Genomic DNA, 23561 nt, shown 5'->3' with positions numbered 1-23561 from the left:
TCAGAAACATCCCCAACAACAGTGCAATTTAAATCAAACAAATAGAGATAAGAAGTACCAGGCACTCTCAGCCCTTCCCCTCCAAACACAGAAAAAGATTGCAAAACGTTCCCCCGAAACCCCCATCATAACCGCACCATTTTAACTATTTTCTTTTTTATATTTTCCCCCTACCAAAACTCCAACCAAACAAGCAACCCAAAAAGGAAACTTTCATGGAAACCATGAAAAAGATCAAGAAAAACACATTGCAACCAAAATACATGTACCTAAAAAGGTCGAAAAAACAAAAAGAACAGACCCAAGCATGCAGGCATCTCTCACAGCAAGAGAGAAACAAAATAGACTTAAAATTTCTACCATGAGTCCAAGAGTCCTCAGCTCAGGGCCAGCCCTTGCTTCTTAACAAAGTCCATCACCTCCTCGGGTTCCTCGAAATAGTGGTGCTGACTCTCATACGTAACCTACAGTCGAGCCGGAAAAAGCAGCCCGAATTTTACCTTGTTCTTATACAAAATCTCCTTCACCTGCCTGTAGCATCCCCTCCTCATGTCCACCTCAGTACTCAGGTCTTGGTAAACACGCAGGGTGCTACTGTCCCAAGTATAGCTTTGTGTGCTCTTGGCTCCTTGTCCAGGTACTTGTGGAAACGGACCACCATCGCTCGTGCGGGACCCCCTCGTCACGGCTGCCTCACCTGCACTCTGGGTGCCCTGTCCACCACCGGCAGGCGAGGGATCACCTCGTTCCCCAGCAGCTTCTGAAACATATCCTCCACATATGCGGCAGCATCCAGCCCCTCAGCCCCCTCCGGGAGGCCAACGATTCTTACATTCTGCCGGTGAGATCTGTTGTCCAGGTCCTCCAGCCTTTCCAGGAGCATTTTTTGCTGATCACTCAACTTCCGAATCTCCATGTCCGCCACCGTTTGAAAGTCGGCCTGCTCCTCCACCATCTTCTCCGGCTTCTGGAGCTTCTCAGCCTGATCATCCAGCCTTTTTTCCAATCGGTCCATCGACTTCTGGAGCGGCTCCAAGTTATCGCGCTTCAGAGCTAAAAAGCCCTCCTGCATGGTTTGTAGTAGCTGCTCCATTGTAGGCTGGGCTGTCGGCACCTTGCTCTGGACATCGACCATATTGGTCTCTCTCACAGCCTCCACTGTGCCCTTGCTTGACCACTTCTTCTGCTGTTTATGGTCCCTCCGGCTTCTTAAGTCCATGCAACTCGGTATGGGTTCAGGGCCTGAGTACTATTGCTTTCCAGTTCCGCGCTCAAAAGCGCAAAAACGTCAGGGGAACAGGTCCAAATGTCCGACCGAAACGCGAGCCACCAAATGTGCGACCTACTCCCTCATAGCCACCACCAGAAGTGCCCTCGACTGGGTATTTTAATGAGAAAGGAATAATTGGCAATCTGGTTGTGCAAGGCCCCTTGGGGATGACTGACCATGATACAAGAGAATTCTTCAATGAGATAGAGAGTGACGTAGTTGATTCTGAGACTAGGGTCCTGAATTTAACTGACGAGAGCCACAGTGGTATGAGCATGAGTTGGCTGTGGTGGATTGGGTAATATTACTTTCATGGATGGCAGTGAATAGGCAATGGTAAATATTCAAAGAACGCATGGATGAACTGCAACAATTGTTCATTCCTGCCTGGTGCAAAAATAAAACATGAAAGAAGGGCTTACAAGGGAAATTAGAGATAATATTAGATCCTAGTAAGAAGCATACAAATTGGCCAGAAACAACAGATGCCCTGAGGATTGGGAACAGTTTAGAATTCAGCAAAGGAGGACAAAGAGATTGATTATGAAGGGGAAAATAGACGTCAAGAGTAAACTCGTAGGGAACACAAAAACTGACTGTAAAAGCATCTATAGGGATGCGAAGAGAAAATGATTGGTGAAAACAAATGTAGGTTCTTTCCATTAAGAAACAGGGCAATGTATAATAGGTAACAAAGAGATGGCTGACTGTTATGGGCGAGGCGTTTTCAGAACCCCAAAATGTATCATGGAGTTCAACCAACCTCTCCCTTTTATGGATTTGTTGCTTTTCCTAGCACATGGCTTGTTCCCTAGGTGTGGGATTATAATTATGAACACGTGGGTTTTTAAACACAAAACACTGTTTATTCCATGAACTCAACTTAACATCTAAAATAAACATTGGATCTCTTAACACACCTTACTTCAAAGATAACTCAGAAAATATTGCAACAGTAAATAATTCCTTAAAATGTTCCTTCAAACTTCCAAGAGACTTAACACCTTTAAACAAAATCACATCAGGTTAAAAGCTTCACTATTATAAGTTTAAATCACCCAAATAATCCAGAGATAGTCTTACATGGCAAAGATCCAGCTCACTGCAAAACCCAGACACACACCCTGCTTTTCAAACTGCAAAACAAAAATGCAAAATGGCTGACCTGACCTCAGCTCCACCCACTCTCTGACATCACTGTCTTCTTAAAGGTACATTGCTTAAACATCCATGACTTAAAGGTAATTTCACATGACACTGACCAACTAAATCCATACTTTGGTTCTGCCTTCACAAAAGAGTACACAAACAACGTATCATAAATATTGGGGAACACAGGGTTGAGTGAGAGGGAGTAACTGAAAGAAATCAGTATTAGTCGTGAAATGGTTTTGGTGAAATTGATGGGATTGAAGGCTGATAAATCCTGAGGGCGTGATAATCTACATGCCACTGTACTTAAGCAAGTGGCCTTAGAAATAGTGGCTGCATTGGTGGTCATCTCCCAAGATTCCATAGACTCTGGAACCATTCCTACAGATTGGAGAGTAGCTCATTTTACCCCATTATTTAAAAAGAGAGGTAGAGATGAATCAGGGAAACATAGACCAGTCAGCCTGATGCCAGTAGTGGGGAAAATGGTAGAGTCCAGTATAAAAGATTTAATAGCAGAGCACTTGGAAAACAATGGCAAGATCAGACAGAGTCTGCATGGATTTCTGAAAGGGAACCATGCTTGATAAATCTATTGGAAATCTTTGAGGATGTAACCAGTAGCGTACATGAGGGGGAGCCAGTGGAAGTATTTTATTTGGACTTTCAAAATGCTTTTCACAAAATCTCGCATAAGAGATTCGTGTGTAAAAATAAAGCACATGGGATTGTGAGTATTGTGTTGAGATGGATAAAAAACTGGTTTGAAGACAGGAAAGAACGAATAGGAATCATTGTGACTTTTTCCAAGTGGCAAGCAGTGACTAGTGGGGTAGCGCAGGGATCAGTGCTAGGTCCCCAGCTATTCACAATATATATGAATGATTTAGATGAGGGAACTAAATGTAATATCTCCAGATTTGCAGATGACACAAGCTGGGTGGGAGGGTGAATATGAGGAGTATGCAGAGATTCTTCAGTGTGATTTGGACAAGTTGAGTGAGTGGGTAAATGCATGGCAGATGCAGTATAATATGAATATATACGAAGGAAGGCAGATTATTATCTGAATGGCTATAGATTGGGAGACAGTAATATGCAACATGCAACAAGACTTGGGTGTCTTTGTACACCATATGCTAAAAGTAGACATGCAGATGCAGCAGGCAGTGAAGAAGGAAAATGGTATGCTGGCCTTCATAGTGAGAGGATTCAAGTACAGGAGCAGTGATGGCTTACTGCAAATATACAGGGCCTTGGTGAGACCACACATAGATTATTGTGTGAAGTTTTGGATTCCGTATCGGAGTAAGGATGTCCTTGCTCAGGGAGTGCAACTAAGGTTTACCAGACTGATTCCTGGAATGGCGAGACTGACATCGAAGGAGAGATTGAGTCGGTTAGGATGATATTCGCTCGCGTGTAGAAGAATGAATGGGGATCTCATAGAAACCTATAATATTCCAACAGTATTAGACGGAGTAGATGTGGGAAGGATGTTCCTGATAACGGGTGTGTCCCGAACCAGGGGTCACAGTCAGAGGATGCGGGGTAGAGCTTTTAGGTCTGAGATGAGGAAAAGTTAATTCACCCGGAGAGTGCTGAGCCTGTGGAAACCTCTACCACAGAAAGCAGTTTAGGTCAAAACATCATACATTTTCAATAAGGAGTTAGATCTTGTTCTTGGGGTGAAAGGGATCAAAGGATATGGGGGACAAGCAGGAATAAGTACTGAGTTGGATGATTAGCCAGGATCATAATGAATGGCGGAGCAGGCATGTAGGACCAAATGGCCTCACCCTGCTCCTATTTTTTATGTTTCTATGAAATTAGCAAATATGTCACGGACAGTAGTTCCCTGATGCAATCTCTGTGGCAATACCTCAGCCAATCAGAGTCATTTCATCAACCAATTAGCACTCTTTCTCATGCCATTTAAATTGTTGCTCCTTTTGAAATTTGGTATTCTTGCATCTGTCCTGATAAATGCAGGAACTGTTCAGCAATACTCAAGATATGGACATCCAAATCTCTATTCTGCCATGAACTTGTTGCATAATATATTAGTTCCTCCTACAAATAAAGGGTTCAGTGGTAGAAATAAAGAACTTTCTATCATATATCTTCAGACTTACAAAATCACGTAAAGTCCTTTTAAGGTATAATCGCTTTTATTTACATAGAAAATATAAACCTTCGAGCCTGCTCCGCTATTCACTATGATCATGGCTGATCACCAAATTCAAATTAAATACCCTGAGTTATTTGAGTTATATAGCAGCCAATTTGGTCATAGCAAGTTCTCAAAGTAGCAAATGAGTTAAATAGACAGGTTACAATGAGATTTAATTGAGGTAGGCATGTGGGCAACTATGTCGACAGCACTTTCTGCTTGGACTAATATTTCTTTTAAAACCACCTAAAGTTCTGGAAGAATGATTTAACATCTTTTCCAATAGAAGGCAGCTCCAACAATGCAGCTTTTTCTCAGTACTGAAGATTGTATTAATATTGCATTGACCCAGCAGTCTATATTATTATGCAGTACCTGGATTAGGTTCCATTCACTCTGAATCAAAAATATGAATAACCGAGCCGAGCTTATTGCAAATATAATATGTAAAATAAGGATGATGATTGTTATGGAAAGTATCAGCTTGCAACCACTTTTCAATCCTCTACATACAGTTCGATAGGTCTATGAGTCCCAATCCTGCTCTCACTCTCATTTGATTAACATCCCAATCTACCGAAGATGTAATGGGATTTTGTTACCAGGTGTAGTCCATAAAAGGCCTGAAAATCTGAAGCCGTGATATACTGGAGCTTAGAAGATCCAAAGTGTTTTACAGCCAGTGATATATTTTTGAAGGGTATTAATTGCTGTAATATAGAGAACATAGCTGCCAATTTGAACACAGGAAGACCTCACAAACAGCAATCAGATAAAATAAAGTGATAATTTGCTTTACTTTGGGATGCTAACTGAGGGATAAATGGTGGCCAGCTCACTGCAGAGAATTTCACTGTTGGTTAGATATCTTTTATATCAATTTAGCATGACCAATCTACCTAACCTTCGCATCACTGAGTGCTGAATTTGGTGCTTTTTGAGTGCGATAGTGAGAGTTTGGTGACCTAGGGAGTATAAGGCTTCATTTTTATCGAAAGTTTAGTCTTTCTTTTATTTAGTTAATTAACTTAAAAGTTGCTGTTTGGTTTAGAAGAAGGTGAATTTTCAATCGGCTTTAAACAGGCTTCTACTTGTAGGCACTTGCAGCTGGAGCTTGTTAATTAGTTAATTGGATTAGGCCATTTTTCAGAGGCTAGATTCACAGTATAAAAGTGATCCCCTGCAGTGCAGACTTTGTTTGCACTGAGTGCTGAATTTGGTGCTTTTTGAGTGCGATAGTGAGAGTTTGGTGACCGAGGGAGTATCAGGCTTCATTTTTATCTAAAGTTTAGTCTTTCTTTTATTTAGTTAATTAACTTAAAAGTTGCTGTTTGGTTTAGAAGAAGGTGAATTTTCAACCAGCTTTAAACAGGCTTCTACTTCTAGGCACTTGCAGCTGGAGCTTGTTAATTAGTTAATTGGATTAGGCCAGTTTTTCAGAGGCTAGATTCACAGTATAAAAGTGATCCCCTACAGTGCAGACTTTGTTTGCACTGAGTGCTGAATTTGGTGCTTTTTGAGTGCGATGGTGAGAGTTTGGTGACCGAGGGAGTGCTGAATTTGGTGCTTTTTGAGTGCGATAGTGAGAGTTTGGTGACCGAGGGAGTGTTGAATTTGGTGCTTTTTGAGTGCAATAGTGAGAGTTTGGTGACCGAGGGAGTTAGGTGAGGAGGGAGTAAGGTGCTCCTTTCATTTTGTTTCCGACATTTCCGCAAAGAGTGCGAAGAGAGCCAGGAGTTTACAGGAAGTGTAGCTGACTGGGAGCAGAGTCGGAGGGCGGAGATCTAGTTAGTCCACACAGCAGCTATATTCTTTAAGGTAAGAGGGGATGGAGGCTAGGCCAGTTACATGCTCCTCCTGTAGGATGTGGGTGGTGAGGGATACCACCGGTGTCCCCACTGACTATACCTGCGGGAAGTGCACCCAACTTCAGCTCCTCAAAGACCGTGTTAGGGAACTGGAGCTGAAGCTGGATGAACTTCGGATCATCCGGGAGGCAGAGGGGGTGATTGAGAAGAGTTACAGGGAGGTAACCGCACCCAAGGTACAGGACAAGAATAGCTGGGTTACAGTCAGGGGGAAAAAAACAAACAGGCAGACAGTGCAGGGATCCCTCGTGGCCGTTCCCCTTCAAAACAAGTATACCGTTTTGGATGCTGTTGGGGGGATGACCTATCGGGGGAAGGCCCTAGCGGTCAGGTCTCTGGCACGGAGTCTGGCTCGGGGGCCCAGAAGGGAAGGGGGGAGAATAGAAAAGCAATAGTTGTAGGAGATTCAATGGTTAGGGGAATAGATAGGAGATTCTGTGGTCGCGAGCGAGACTCCCGGAAGGTATGTTGCCTCCCGGGTGCCAGGGCCAGGGATGTCTCGGATCGTGTCTTCAGGATCCTTAAGGGGGAGGGGGAGCAGCCAGAAGTCGTGGTGCACATTGGTACCAACGACATAGGTAGGAAAAGGGGTGTGGAGGTAATAAACAAGTTTAGGGAGTTAGGCTGGAAGTTGAAAGCCAGGACAGACAGAGTTGTCATCTCTGGTTTGTTGCCGGTGCCACGTGATAGCGAGGCTAGGAATAGGGAGAGAGTGCAGTTGAACACGTGGCTGCAGGAATGGTGTAGGAGGGAGGGCTTCAGGTATTTGGATAATTGGAGCGCATTCTGGGGAAGGTGGGACCTGTACAAGCAGGACGGGTTGCATCTGAACCAGAGGGGCACCAATATCCTGGGAGGGAGGTTTGCTAGTACTCTTCGGGAGGGTTTAAACTAATTTGGCAGGGGAATGGGAACCGGATTTGTAGTACAGCAACTAAGGTAGCCGATATTCAGGATGCCAAAGCATGTAATGAGGCAGTGGGGAAGGGAACACTGACAAAGGAGAGTATTTGCAGGCACGGAGATGGGTTGAAGTGTGTATACTTCAACGCAAGAAGCATCAGGAATAAGGTGGGTGAACTTAAGGCATGGATCGGTACTTGGGACTACGATGTGGTGGCCATCACGGAAATTTGGATAGAAGAGGGGCAGAAATGGTTGTTGGAGGTCCCTGGTTTCGATGTTTCAATAAGATTAGGGAGGGTGGTAAAAGAGGTGGGGGGGTGGCATTATTAATTAGAGATAGTATAACAGCTGCAGAAAGGCAGTTCGAGGAGTATCACCCTATTGAGGTAGTATGGGTTGAAGTCAGAAATAGGAAAGGAGCAGTCACCTTGTTAGGAGTTTTCTATAGGCCCCTCAATAGTAACAGAGATGTGGAGGAACAGATTGGGAAACAGATTTTGGAAAGGTGCAGAAGTCATAGGGTAGTAGTCATGGGCGACTTTAACTTCCCAAATATTGAGTGGAAACTCTTTAGATCAAATAGTTTGGATGGGGTGGTGTTTGTGCAGTGTGTCCAGGAAGCTTTTCTAACACAGTATGTAGATTGTCCGACCAGAGGAGGGGCAATATTGGATTTAGTACTGGGTAATGAACCAGGGCAAGTGATAGATTTGTTAGCGGGGGAGCATTTTGGAGATAGTGACCACAATTCTGTGACTTTCACTTTAGTACTGGAGAGAGATAGGTACGTGCAACAGGGCAAGGTTTACAATTGGGGGAAGGGTAAATACGATGTTGTCAGACAAGAATTGAAGTGCATAAGTTGGGAACATAGGCTGGCAGGGAAGGACACAAGAGAAATGTGGAACTTGTTCAAGGAACAGGTGCTACGTGTCCTTGATATGTATGTCCCTGTCAGGCAGGGAAGAGATGGTCGAGTGAGGGAACCATGGTTGACAAGAGAGGTTGAATGTCTTGTTAAGAGGAAAAAGGTGACTTATGTAAGGCTGAGGAATCAAGGTTCAGACAGGGCATTGGAGGGATGCAAGATAGCCAGGAGGGAACTGAAGAAAGGGATTAGGAGAGCTAAGAGAGGGCATGAACAATCTTTGGCGGGTAGGATCAAGGAAAACCCCAAGGCCTTTTACACATATGTGAGAAATATGAGAATGACGAGAGCGAGGGTAGGTCCGATCAAGGACAGTAGCGGGAGATTGTGTATTGAGTCTGAAGAGATAGGAGAGGTCTTGAATGAGTATTTTTCTTCTGTATTTACAAATGAGAGGGGCGATATTGTTGGAGAGGACAGTGTGAAACAGATTGGTAAGCTCGAGGAAATACTTGTCAGGAAGGAAGATGTGTTGGGCATTTTGAAAAACTTGAGGATAGACAAGTCCCCCGGGCCTGACGGGATATATCCAAGGATTCTATGGGAAGCAAGAGATGAAATTGCAGAGCAGTTGGCAATGATCTTTTCGTCCTCACTGTCAACAGGGGTGGTACCAGGGGATGGGAGAGTGGCGAATGTCGTGCCCCTGTTCAAAAAAGAAACTAGGGATAACCCTGGGAATTACAGGCCAGTTAGTCTTACTTCGGTGGTAGGCAAAGTAATGGAAAGGGTACTGAAGGATAGGATTTCTGAGCATCTGGAAAGACACTGCTTGATTAGGGATAGTCAGCACGGATTTGTGAGGGGTAGGTCTTGCCTTACAAATCTTATTGAATTCTTTGAGGAGGTGACCAAGCATGTGGATGAAGGTAAAGCAGTGGATGTAGTGTACATAATTTTAGTAAGGCATTTGATAAAGTTCCCCATGGTAGGCTTATGCAGAAAGTAAGGAGGCATGGGATAGTGGGAAATTTGGCCAGTTGGATAACGAACTGGCTAACCGATAGAAGTCAGAGAGTGGTGGTGGATGGCAAATATTCAGCCTGGATCCCTGTTACCAGTGGCGTACCGCAGGGATCAGTTCTGGGTCCTCTGCTGTTTGTGATTTTCATTAATGACTTGGATGAGGGAGTTGAAGGGTGGGTCAGTAAATTTGCAGACGATACGAAGATTGGTGGAGTTGTGGATAGTAAGGAGGGCTGTTGTCGGCTGCAAAGAGACATAGATAGGATGCAGAGCTGGGCTGAGAAGTGGCAGATGGAGTTTAACCCTGAAAAGTGTGAGGTTGTCCTTTTTGGAAGGACAAATATGAATGCGGAATATAGGGTTAACGGTAGAGTTCTTGGCAATGTGGAGGAGCAGAGAGATCTTGGGGTCTATGTTCATACATCTTTGAAAGTTGCCACTCAAGTGGATAGAGCTGTGAAGAAGGCCTATGGTGTGCTCGCGTTCATTAACAGAGGGATTGAATTTAAGAGCCGTGAGGTGATGATGCAGCTGTACAAAACTTTGGTAAGGCCACATTTGGAGTACTGTGTACAGTTCTGGTCGCCTCATTTTAGGAAGGATGTGGAAGCTCTGGAAAAGGTGCAAAGAAGATTTACCAGGATGTTGCCTGGAATGGAGAGTAGGTCTTACAAGGAAAGGTTGAGGGTGCTAGGCCTTTTCTCATTAGAGCGGAGAAGGATGAGGGGCGACTTGATAGAGGTTTATAAGATGATCAGGGGAATAGATAGAGTAGACAGTCAGAGACTTTTTCCCCGGGTGGAACACACCATTACAAGGGGACATAAATTTAAGGTGAAAGGTGGAAGATATAGGAGGGACATCAGAGGTAGGTTCTTTACCCAGAGAGTAGTGGGGGCATGGAATGCACTGCCTGTGGAAGTAGTTGAGTCGGAAACATTAGGGACGTTCAAGCAGCTATTGGATAGGTACATGGATGACGGTAAAATGATATAGTGTAGATTTATTTGTTCTTAAGGGCAGCACGGTAGCATTGTGGATAGCGCAATTGCTTCACAGCTCCATGGTCCCAGGTTCGATTCCTGCTTGGGTCATTGTCTGTGCGGAGTCTGCACGTCCTCCCCGTGTCTGCGTGGGTTTCCTCCGGGTGCTCCGGTTTCCTCCCACAGTCCAAAGATGTGCGGGTTAGGTGAATTGGCCAATGATAAATTGCCCTTAATGTCCAAATTGCCCTTGGTGTTGGGTGGAGGTGTTGAGTTTGGGTATGGTGCTCTTTCCAAGAGCTAGTGCAGACTCAAAGGGCCGAATGGCCTCCTTCTGCACTGTAAATTCAATGATAATCTATGATTAATCTAGGACAAAGGTTCGGCACAACATCGTGGGCCGAAGGGCCTGTTCTGTGCTGTATTTTCTATGTTCTATGTTATGTTCACTGGACTGTGAGAGGAAAATGGAGCAACCCAGAGGAAACTCTCACAGACATTCAGCGAACACACAATCTCCACACAGACAGTCACCCGGGTCCCTGGTGCTGTGAGGCAGCAGGGCTCACCATCATGCCACTGTGCTGCTGGGAATTCATGGTTAACATTGTGTGCGTCCATGACAATTCTTGTGAATTGTCCGAAATAGTCCAAGAGAAAAAGCCTTGACTAAAAATCAGCAATATTCAAAAAATGGAAGAGGAATAAGCAACATAGAGATTAGCACAATGTTCATCCACCCCAGCAGAAATGGGATTGAACAACAACCATCCATCAAGCTGACAGAACAGTTCAATACTACTCTGGAATGGACAAAGAGGATGAAAAAATATCCAGATGCCAGAAGAACCTCTAAATCAACAGAGTTTACCTAAAGTAACAGAGGCTACCACTTCTCCAACAGTCGTGTGAGCAAGATATGAAAGGGTTATAAAGCCTCCAGGCCACCTGAATCTCTGAACTCAGAGACTTAAAAGTGGGGAAATGGGGCAACAATAACAATGTAAGTGCAAGGAATAAACTAGAATAACCATTGGATAAAGATTTGAGGAGGTGACGTATAAGGGTCTGACATACAGGGTTAATGTGGGACTGGTTACAATACCGCCTACATAGTGATACAAGAGGATACATGTTCTGCACCGAGTGGTCAGTCTCGTGTTGAACAGAGATGTGTGTACCAGCAAACATGAAGACAGCTCCGAGCTTGATTCCTTGCCTGTGTCTCTGGACATAGTTTTTGCAGTTAATGAATACATACAGTAAGACTACAAAGACTTTCATTTAGATGTATTGAATGATATCCAACATCTTACAACAGAGGCCACATACAATGCCCATAAAATTATTTTGTTGGATACAAAAGCTGGTAAATATCAGATTGTCAATTAATTATATCCAGGGTAAAATGAGCAGGTTTGATTCATCGTGATAATAAATAGGAAAAAGCAGAATTACACTTACATAGCAACTTGTCCTCAAGTGCCACCAACCCTCCTCCCACCCCGCATCATGTGCTTTGTAGCCAATAAACTCCCTTTGAAGCATTAAGGCAGTAATATACTGATTTAACAAATACTGGGAAATGTTAAAGATGGAATCATTTGAGAAAGCATTAAAATACCTTTCACCAGAGTACATCTCCTGCACAGGTTGCTAATGTTTTTGGATTGGACCAAAATACATCCAACAACACAATGCTGAGCTGTGATTTTCATACCAGAAGTCTTTGCATTGATTTCACAGTTGTGCCATGTCTGGTATGCCAGAAGAACCCCAAAAGCAGTCTGGGCACCTCTTCAATCTTCTTTGCAGGGAGCTGAGAAGGCAGTACTGTTGTGCCAAGCAGTAGGTGGAGAATCGAGGAAATAGGTTTGGATGTGAAGACTGGTGGCGGGGGAGTAGGAGGAAGGTGCAGCAGAGTTGTGAAGCTTCTTATGCCAGCTGGCAAGGGAGAGTTGTGCTGTTGCAGGGAGGGAGGACTTCCTATTCTGCATTGATAAATGATTGCTAATGGCTCCAGAGAAGCCAGGGAAGATTGACTCAATCATGACTGGTAAGAAGTTTTATGGTCAGGGGTGGGGGGCAGTCTCCTCTGAAAGATTGAAGTGGTGTTTGAAATTTACACTGGAAAAGGGTGTGCTGATATTGCAGCATAACAGGAAAATACATGGGAAATCTTCAGATCTCCTATAAGACCAGTGCACTCCTACTGGCGGCGGTGACTCTTCATGAGCAGGGATAGTCACTAAAGATGTCATGTTAAGCCAGCCCTCCCACTGGAAAATTTCCAGGTGGTGTCTTTTTACAACCTGGTCAATTTACCCTTCCATTTTGGGTGGGGGATCTTTGGGGTGGTCGAGGGATGGGGTGGGGCGGGGGGGTGCAGTGTTAAAGTTACGAGGACCCCCAACATTTTAAAGGTTGGCTGAGGATGCAGAATTTAATTTCATGAACAATGTAAAATTGAGAGAGAACATGATTCAAGTCTTTCAAATAAGGAAAGGAACAGATGGTGCCGATACAAGTGGGTTTTTGGCTTTAACTGTGTGCGCGCGCAAGACAAGAGAACATGGATTTAAAACATTCAAACTTACTGAGACTGAAGTTTTGTAGGAATTCTTTTCGTACAGTATTGTTGAATATTCAGAAAACATTCAACGCGCACAAAAAGCAATTAGCCTACCCTTGTCATCAAGGTAAATTCATCAGTGATAAGCCTAGAAATGCAAGCTAATATGTATTCGAAATGTGTGAGCTATTTTCCATATGTAACACAATCATTTGCAGTCCCTTCATCAGAAACAAAGTAAAAGATTCTTTTGATATTGATGAATATCCTTTTGATTCTGGCCTTTTTACACCCAAAGACAAGACCCGCTTTCTGAGTAAATGGTAATTTTAAAGTGGCCAGTCGCGAACAATCGAGGGAAAGGGACGGAATCAAAAAGGGGGGGGGGGGGCAGGAACTGATCGGGAGAATGAAGTGACTGGAAAAGTGGGAGTTATCATGAGAGCAGAGGTCATTTGGAAGAGTGCAGTGACTGGAAGGGGGGGGGGGGGGGGGGGCGGGGGGAATCATTGGGAGGGGCAAAGTTATCAAGAGAAGTGGATATGCTGGGAAGGCTATCGGCGAAGCATAGAAACGTAGAAAATAGGAGCAGGAGTAGGACATTCGGCCATTGAGGTTGCATCATTCAATATGATTATGGCTGATCCTATATCTCAATACCATACTCCTGTTCTCTGCCCACACCTCTTGACACTCTCAGTGTCTAGAAATCTATTTCCTTCTTAAATACAGTCAGTGACTTTGTCTCCACAGAGTTCTGTGGTGGAGAATTCCAGAGGTTCACCACCCTATGAGTGAAGAAATTTCTCCTCATCTTAGTCCTAAATGGCCTATTCCTGTATCTTGAGTCTGTGAACCCTTGATCTAGACCAGCCCCACCGCCACTTCCCCTCCCCACCCCCACCCCAGCCAGAAGAAATTGCATTCCTGCATCCAGTCTGTAAAAACTATTCAGAATTTTATGGGATTCAATGGGATCCCCTCTCATCCTTCCAAATCCAAGTGAATACCAGCTGAGTTGATCAAATCACTCCTCATTTGAAAATCCTGCCACTCTAGGAATCAATCTGGTGAGTCGGGGGGGTAAGTTATCTGGACTGGAAAAGGAGTGCACGTGTGAGAGGGGAGTGACCAACAGAGGGGTGAGTCACAGTAAAGACAGTTGTGACCGTGAGGTGAGAGACCAAGAAATAGGAAAACTGATCAGAAAGTGGACTTGGGGTTGGGGTTGGGGGGGTGGTGGTGTTGTATGGGTAGCGGGGTAGGGGAGGTGGGGGATGAAGGGGGGGTTCAGCGATGATACCTCTTAAAACTGAATAGTTAGCATGCCACTAGAGTAGTTTTACATAAGTTACTTTATTAAGGATTGAGATGAATTATAGCAAGAGTTCTGAGTAACCATTATTAACCATTAAACATGTATTTTTAGGACATAGCAGTAATAAGTAATCAAATGGGATTTAGGATAGCTCACTTGACCAAAAGGACATTACTTCTGACATCCTGGGCGAAATTCTCCCCCAACGGCGGGATGCCCGCCGACTGGCGCCAAAGCCGGCGCCAATCAGACGGGCATCGCGCCGGCAAAAAGGTGCGGAGGTCTCCACATCTTTGGCGGCCTAGCCCCAACATTGAGGGGCTAGGCCGACGCCGGAGGGATTTCCGCCCCGCCAGCTGGCGGAAATGGCGTTTGTTTCCCCGCCAGCTGGCGCGGAAATGCGGCGCATGCGCGGGAGTGTCAGCGGCCGCTGTCAGTTTCCCAGCGCATGCGCGGGAGCGTCAGCGGCCGCTGTCAGTATCCCGCGCATGCGCAGTGGGGAGAGACTCTTCCGCCTCCGCCATGGTGGAGGCCGTGGCGGAGGCGGAAGGGAAAGAGTGCCCCCCACAGCACAGGCCCGCCCGCGGATCGGTGGGCCCCGATCGCGGGCCAGGCCACCGTGGGGGCACCCCCCGGGGTCAGATCGCCCCGCGCCCCCCCCCCCCAAGGACCCCGGAGCCCGCCCACGCCGCCTGGTCCCGCCGGTAAATACCAGGTTTGATTTACGCCGGTGGGACAGGCAATTCCTGGGCGGGACTTCGGCCCATCCGGGCCGGAGAATCCAGCGGGGGGTCCCGCCAACCGGCGCGGCCGGATTCCCGCCCCCGCCCAATCTCCGGGAGCGGAGACTTCGGCGGGGGCGGGGGCGGGATTCACGGCGGGTCGGAGAATTGCCGGAGGGTGGCATAAATCCCGCCCGGCGATATCTCTGGCCCCCCCCAAATCCCGTCGGCGTGAATCGCGCAGTGCGCCTCGGAGAATGTCGAGGACCGGCGTGACGCAACAGGCCCCGGGGCCGCCCCAATTCTCCGGGCCGGATGGGCCAAAGTCACGCCGACGTGACCACGGGTCATGCCGGCTTAAATCAAACCACCTATTTAATGGCGTCAACTAGCCGTGCTGGTTGACGCCAGTCAGCGCGGAGGTAGGGGTCAGCATGGGGTGGCCACCGGAGAAGTGACGGCACGGTCGCAGGTGGTGGGGGATGGTCGCAGGAGCTGTTGGAATGTGCGTGCCGGGGGGGAGGGGCTGGGGGGAGCAGCTGGGGGGGGAGGAGCTGGGGGGACGGGCTGGGGGAGGGGCTGGGGAAGGGCTGGGGGGTGGACGGGGAGGGGCTGGGGGGAAGGAGGGGTTGGGGAGGGTGCATGCCGGGGAGGAGAGGGTGGGTTGGGGAGGGTGCGTGCCGGGGAGGAGGGGGGGGGGGGCTGGTTGGGGAGGGTGCGTGCCGGGGAGGAGAGGGGGGGGGTGGGGGCGGGTGCGTGTCGGCGAGGAGGGGGGGGGGTTGGGGAGGGTGCGTGCCAGGGAGGAGGGGGGGTGGTTGGGGAGGGTGAGTGCGGGGCGGGGGGCCGGGGAGAGCGAGTGATGGAGAGGGTGCGTTCCGGAGAGGAGGGGGGTGGTTGGGGAGGGTATGTGCCGGGGAGGAGAGGAGGGGGGCTGGGGAGGGTGAGTGATGGAGAGTGTGTGTGTGCCGGGGAGGAGGGGGGGGGGGAGGGGGGTTGGGGAGGGGCGAGTGATTTAGAGGGTGCATGCCGGGGAGGAGAGTGGGGCGGGGGCTTGGGGACGGTGCATGCTGGGGGGGGGGGGGGGTCCGCCTGGCCATGTGCCAGCTCGCAACAGTCGCGACCATGCAGCCCATGGCACCTGGCTGCGGAGGGGGGAGGTATGGGCAATGGTGACATGTCGTCTATCCCCCCCACCCCAGCAGGCCGTTATGTTTGGTCATCACCCAGCGATGTTGGCCCGCCGTGGCGGGAGCCGCACTTCTACATGTTTCCCTGGGGGAGCAGGAGCGTGCCAGGGAGGCGGCGGAGGCTGCCGCAGAGGAGCGTGCCGCAGGGAGGCAGATGGTAGCCGCCCCGGCTGGAGGGCCGCCCGCACGACAGGGCGAGGAGGAGGAGGAGGGTGGTGGTGGTGCCACGGCGACGGAGACGCCCGATGAGGCCCCGTGTGTACCGGCCACGTTCGTTGTACCAGGACCTCATGGACCGGGCATGCAGGAGGAGACACCGGATGAGCCGGGAAACCGTGGCACACATATGCCACCTGATGGCACACCTGGCACCGCGTGGCACTGGGGGAGGACACCCTCTCCCCGTGGCCATCAAGGTTACGGTGCCCCTGAAATTCTATGCCAGGCGCCGAGTGGGGACCTTTCCGGCATCTCGCAGGCATCGGTGCACCGGTGCATCCGTGCAGGGACAGATGCCCTATATGCCATTGCGGACCGCTACATCCAGTTCCCTGTGCACCGGGCCAGCCAGGTGCCCTTGCAGCAGGCTTCGCTGCTGTGGCCAGGATGCCCATGGTCCAGGGGACGATCGATGGGATGCACGTCGCCATGCGGCCACCTGTGGATAACAGGGCCGTGTTCATGAATAGGAAGGGGACCTATTCCATGAACGTGCATGTGGTCTGTGACCACCGCATGAGGATCCTGCATGTCTGCGCCCAGTACCCAGGCAGTGTACATGACTCATTCATATTGGCACAATCTGTCATCCCCAGCATGTTTGAGGGACGCCCCCCCCCCTCCCCCCCCCCCCGCACCCCCCTCCCCCCCCCACCCCCCCCCCCGCCCCCCGGCTGAGGGGCTGGTTGCTGGGCGACAGGGGTTACCTGTTGCGGTCGTGGCTGATGACGCCTATACGGAGGCCATAGACTGACGCGGAGAACCGCTACAACGATGCCCATGCAGCGACCAGGGTGTGATAGAGAGGTGCTTTGTGCTGCTGAAGATGCGCTTCAGGTGCCTGGACCGCTATGGAGGGGCCCTCCAGGACCCGTCAGAAAGGGTCGGCCGCATCATTGTGGTCTGCTGCATCCTGCACAACATAGCCCAGCATAGGGGCGATGTGCCGCAGGCAGAGGATGGGGAAGGGGAGGAGCAGCAAGACGAGGTGCAGACCTCCCCAGATGAGGAGGATGGGGGCACTGGTCAGGACAGACGGGCTGGACATGGACGGGAGGCTGTCCACCATTACCGGCTGGGCCAGCGGGCACAGGACAGGCTGATAGCTGCCCGGTTCACGGACTAGGGGGCGTGGGGATTGCCGAGTTGGGCACAGACGGCACACCATGGCACCAGCCTACCCCCCTCACCCCACCCAACACCAACCACCCCTCACGCCACCACCCTCCACCAACCCTGCTCACCCCACCCACCCAACACCAACCCCCGCACCCCACCCGCATGCACACTTCCCCTCCATTGCACATCCACCTGCAGCACACTGGGCAGGGCTCACACGGTCGCCATTGGAAGCGTGTCTATTGCAGGCCATGGAGGATGATGGCAACCCGCCCTGCGATGAGGTCTGGGCTCTACATTGTTGGACAAAACCCATGGCGACAGTACCACCCTCCACCCGGACCATCCCTGCATGCGGCCGTGACACTGCAACGCACGGTCCCGTCATCAGCCCGGGGGGATGGCGAGGGCAACTCAGGGGAAGGGGGGGCACATTCACCTGAGGCCGACGTTCTATCACCCCTCACACACACACTGGTGCTCACCTCACACCACATCCCCGCACGCATCAGACAGAGAACAAAGGCAGCTTCTGTAGGTGTGAAAGTGATTTTAATAACAAACAGTTCATACACGTGCCCTAGCCTCAGAACTAATCTGTGCCCTGCACCCGTGCCAACTTACTCAGTGTCTAATATTTTGGCCTTACGGGCCCTATGACTACGTCTAGGTGGTTCCCCAGACGGTGCAGCAGAACTAGAGATGGACTCCTGTGATTCCTGCCCTGTGACTTGGGATCCCTTTGGCGGCCGTTTCCTGGGGCATCCCGGCCTAGATGGGCCAGGCTGTGGCTCAGGCGACTGGGATGGCGAGCTGCCAGCCTGTCCAACCTGTTGCCCACCAGATGCACCTGGGACGGAAGGGGGGGAGTCCGAGGTGTCATGGTGTTCGGGGACCTCACCTACAGGGGGACCCGGGACGGACCCCAGCACCTCCCTCTGCCTCAGGGTACCCGATGGTCCCCGGGCCTCTACATGGGTCAGGGATGCGAACGGACCGAGCACCCAATGCCGCCCCGACACCTGGCGCTGCCAGTCCTGGAGGCCCGCCCTGGTATCAACAAGAGTCTGCAAGTTTGCAGCCGTGGAGCTCAGGGAGTTGGTCATTCCTGTCTGTGTCTGGGTGACGCAAGCCAGCACCTGGGCAATGGTGCCGATGCCCTCAGCGATGGCCTGCAGAGACCGGGCCATTGCCTGCTGAGACTGGGCCACGGCATTGAGCGCCTCTGCGATCTGCTGCTAGCACTGGCTCATGGCTGCCTCTGAGAGGGCAGCCATGTCCTGGGCCACGAAAGCCCCACACCTTGCATACTGCGCCCCATGTCTGACACAGTCGCACCCATTGCCTCCACAGCGGACGCCACCCGTGCAGTGTCAGCCTGGGTGGCACGCATGACCGGCACCACTACCTGCTCCTGCACGCGGGTGGACTCCTCCACCTTCGTCTGCAACTGTCACAAGCCGGCCGTCACCCACTTTCGTCGTCCCTTGGTCCCAGGAACCCAGGACCCATCTGGGCGGCAGGTTGTTGCCTGCGCCGGGCTGCCCTCCGATCGACCAGCCCCCGGCTGCTCCTGCCTCCACCTGCTGTCCCGGGATGGCTGTGTTGTGCGCACCAGTTAGTGTCCCAGATGCCTCATCGCTAAAGTGACCAACCGAGATGAGTGTCTCTGCGATGGTGGAGGGTGGAGGGGTTAGCAGTGGCGTAGTGTCGTGCTCCTCATCTGACCCGAAGGTCCGGGGTCCCCTGGAGTGGTTTTTCCTGTCCATCCGTCCCCTGTGTGTGGGTGTCGTGTGCATCAGCGTCCTGGGCGGTGGTGTCCTGTGTGTTAGCGTTCTGTGTTTCAGTGCCCTGTGCGTCAGTATCCTGTGCGCCAGTGTCCTGGGTTGGCTGCGACGGGGGCCTGTTGCTGTGGCTACACTCCTCGTCGCTGGGTGTGGCCCGCTGTCGTCGCTGCACTCGCACTAGATGTGGGTGGCGTCCGCGTGGTGCTCCGGGTCTGTCACTGGCTAGTTGCCGCCCTGGACCGCCCTGGGGGCGGCTTCCGTCTGATGGGCCGGGTCCGTCCCCCCATCCCCCATATCTCCCCTCCCCCCATATCCCCCCTCACCCAATATCCCCCTTCTCCCATGTACACCTACCACCATATCCCCCCTCTCCCATATTCCCCCTTCCCCATATCCCCATTCCCCCATATGCCCCATATTCCCTTTCCCCATATCCCATCTTCCCCCATATCCACCCTTCCCCCATATCCCCCCACCCCCATATCCCCCCTTCCCCATATCCCCAGTCCCCCATATGCCCCCTTCCCCCAGATCCCCCTTCCCTCATATATCCCATCCCCCATATCCCCTTCTCCCCTATCCCCTTTCCCCCATACACCCCCTTCCACCATATCCCCCATATCCCCCTTCCCCATATCCCACCTTCCCCCATATCTCCCTCCCCCCAAACCCCCTTCCCCATAGCCCCCTTTCCACCAAATCCCCTTCTCCCATATCCCCTTCCCATAGCACCCCTTCACCCATATCTCCCTTCCCCTATCCTCCCTTCCCCATAACCCCTTCCCATATCCCCCCATACTCCCCATTCCCCCATGTTCCCTCTTCCCCCGTATCCCCCATATCCCCTTCCCCCATATACCCTTCCTCACATGTCCCTTCCCCCTTATCTCCCCTTACCCTATACCCCCTTTCCCCATATCCCCCTTCCCCATATCACCCCTTACCCAGGCTCCCCTTCCCCTATATCCCCCCTTCCACCATATCTCCCTTCTTCCATATCCCCCATATCTCCCCTTCCCCATATCCCCTTTCCCCATACCCCCTTCCCCATATCACCTTCCCCCATATCTCCATTTTCCCCATATACCCCTTCCCCATATCCCCCCTCCTCATATCCCCTTCCCCATATCCCTCATATCCCCTTCCCCATTTCCCCCCTTCCCCATATCCCCCATTCACCCATATCCCCCTTTTCCCCATATCCCCCCTTCCCCCATATACCCTCTTCCCCCAAATCTACCTTCCCCCATATCTCCCCTTCCCCATAGCCCCCTTCCCCCATATCCCCCGTCCTCCATATCACCCTTCCCCCATATCCCCTTCCCCCCATATCCCCTTCCCCATATCCCCCTTCCCCATATCCCCCACTCCCCCATATCCTCCTTTCCCCAATATCCCCCTTCCCCCATCCCCCACCTTCCCCATAGCCCCCTTCCCCCATATCCGCCTTCCCCCATATCCCCTTCCCCCATGTCCCCCATATCCCCTTCCCCATATACTCCCTTCCCCCATATCCCCTTCCCATATCACCCCTTCCCCATGCCCCCTTCCCCCATATACCCCCCTTCCCCCATATCCCCCTTCTTCCATATCACCCATATCTCCCCTTCCCCCATATCCCCCTCCCCCATATCCCCTTCCACATAACCCCATTCCCCATATCCCCTTCCCCCAAATCCCCCATATCCCTCCTTCCCCCATATCCCCCTTCCCCAGATCCCCCCTCCCCCATATCCCCCTTCCCCCATATCCCCCTTCCCCATATCCCCCATATCTCCCTTTTCCCCATATCCCCTTCCCCATATCCCCGTCCCCATATCCCCCTTCCCCCATATCCCTCATATCCCCTTCCCCATATTCCCCCTAACTACCATATCTCCCTTCCCCATATCCCCTTCCACATAACCCCATTCCCCATATCCCCTTCCCCCAAATCCCCCATATCCCTCCTTCCCCCATATCCCCCTTCCCCATATCCCCCCTCCCCCATATCCCCCTTCCACCATATCCCCTTCCCCATATCCCCCGTATCTCCCTTTCCCCATATACCCCCTTCCCCATATCCCCTTCCCCATATCCCCATCCCCCATATCCCCCTTCCCCCATATCCCTCATATCCCCTTCCCCATATCCCCCCAACCCCCATATCCCCCCTTCCCCATATCCCCCATTCCCCCATATCTCCCTTTTCCCCATATACCCCCTTCCCCATATCCCCTTCCCCATATCGCCCCTCCCCTTAATCCCCCTTCCCCATATCCCTCATATCCCCTTCCCCATGTCCCCCTTCCCCATATCCCCCATATCCCCCTTTCCCCCATAGCCCCCCTTCCCCTATATCCCCTCTTCCCCCAAATCTACCTTCCCCCATATCTCCCCCTCCCCATAGCACCCTTCCCCCATATCCCCCTTCCCCCATATCCCCCTTCCCCCATATCCCCTTTCCCCATATCCCCCATACCCCCATATCCCCTTCCCCCATATCCCCCCTTCCCCAATCCCCCATTCCCCCATATCCTCCTTTCCCCAATATCCCCCTTCCCCCATATCCACCTTCCCCCATATCCCCTTCCCCATATACTCCCTTCCCCCATATCCCCTTCCCCATATCACCCCTTCCCCATGCCCCCTTCCCCCATATCCCCCTTCCCCCATATCCCCTTCCCCCATATCCCCCATATCCCCATATTCCCTTCCCCATATCCTCCTTTCCCCAATATCCTCCCTTCCCCCATATCCGCCTTCCACCATATCCCCTTCCCCCATATCCCCCATATCCCCTTCCCCATATACTCCCTTCCCCCATATCCCCTTCCCCCATATCCCCCTTCCCCTGTATCCCCTTGTCCATAACCCAGTTCCCCATATCCCCTTCCCCCAAATCCCCCATATCCCTCCTTCCCCCATATCCCCCTTCCCCCATATCCCCCCTCTCCCATATCCCCCTTCCCCCATATCCCCATTCCCCATCTCTCCCATATCTCCCTTTTCCCCATATCCCTCATATCCCCTTCCCCGTATCCCCCTAACCCCGATATCCCCCCTTCCCCATATCCCCCATTCCCCCATATCTCCCTTTTCCCCATATCCCCCCTTCCCCATATCCCCCATATCCCCTTCCCCCATATCCCCTTCCACATCGACCCCATTCCCCATATCCCCCTTTCCCCAATATCCCCCTTCCCCCATATCCCCCTTCCCCATATCCCCCTTCCCCATAGCCCCCTTCCCCCATATCCCCCTTCCCCCATATCCCCCTTCCCCCATATCCCCTTCCCCCATATCCCCCTTCCCCATATCCCCATTTCCCCATATCCCCCTTTCCCCAATATCCCCCCTTCCTCCATATCACCCCTTCCCCATGTCCGCTTCCCCCATATCCCTCCTTCCCCCATATCCCCCTTCTTCCATATCCCCTATATCTCCCCTACCCCATATCCCCCTTTCCCCAATATCTCCCCTTCCCCCATATCCCCTTCCCCATAGCCCCCATTCCCCCATATCACCCTTCCCCCATATCCCCCTTCTTCCATATCCCCCATATCTCCCCTTCCCCCATATCCCCCTTTTCCCAATATCTCCCCTTCCCCCATATCCCCCTTCCCCCATATCACCCCTTCCCCATGCCCCCTTCCCCCATATCCCTCCATCCCCCATATCCACCTTCTTCCATGTCCCCCATATCTCCCCTTCCCCCATATCCCCCTTCCCCCTTATCCCCTTCCCCATATCCCCCTTCCCCATATCCCCTTCCACCTTATCCTGTTTTCCCCTAACCCCCTTCCCCATATCCCCCATTCCCCCATATCCCCCATATCCCCCTTCCCCATTTCCCCCATATCCCCCTTCCCCCATATCCCCCTTCCCATATTCCCCTTCCCCCATATCCCCTTCCACCTTATCCTGTTTCCCCTAACCCCCTTCCCCGTATCCCCTTTCCCCATATCCCCCCAAGCCCCACCTTCCCCATATCCCACTTCTCCCATATCCCCCACATTCCCTTCCCCCATAACCCCCTTCCCCATATCCCCCTACCCCAAACCCACCATAACCCCCTTCCCCATATCCCCTCCCCCAAATCCCCCATATCCCTCCTTCCCCCATATCCCCCTTCCCCCATATCCCCCCTCCCCATATCCCCTTCCCCCATATCCCCCATATCCCCCTTCCCCATTTCCCCCATATCCCCCTTTTCCCCATATCCCCCTTCCCCATATCCCCCCTCCCCGTATCCCCCTTCCCCCATATCCCCCATATCCCCTTCCCCCATGGGGGATGGGAACCGATGCAGGAAGTTGGAAGGTAGTAAAACGGGGACAGAAATAAAAGGCAGTAAGGGGGAAAGTGTAAGGCAGAGAAGCCATAGTCAAAAATCAAAAAGGGCGACAGTA

Source organism: Scyliorhinus torazame, chromosome 1 (assembly GCF_047496885.1).
Source record: "Scyliorhinus torazame isolate Kashiwa2021f chromosome 1, sScyTor2.1, whole genome shotgun sequence".
Classification (NCBI taxonomy): domain Eukaryota; kingdom Metazoa; phylum Chordata; class Chondrichthyes; order Carcharhiniformes; family Scyliorhinidae; genus Scyliorhinus; species Scyliorhinus torazame.
The sequence above is the reverse complement of the archived record's forward strand: the minus strand, read 5'-3'. Positions refer to the sequence as shown.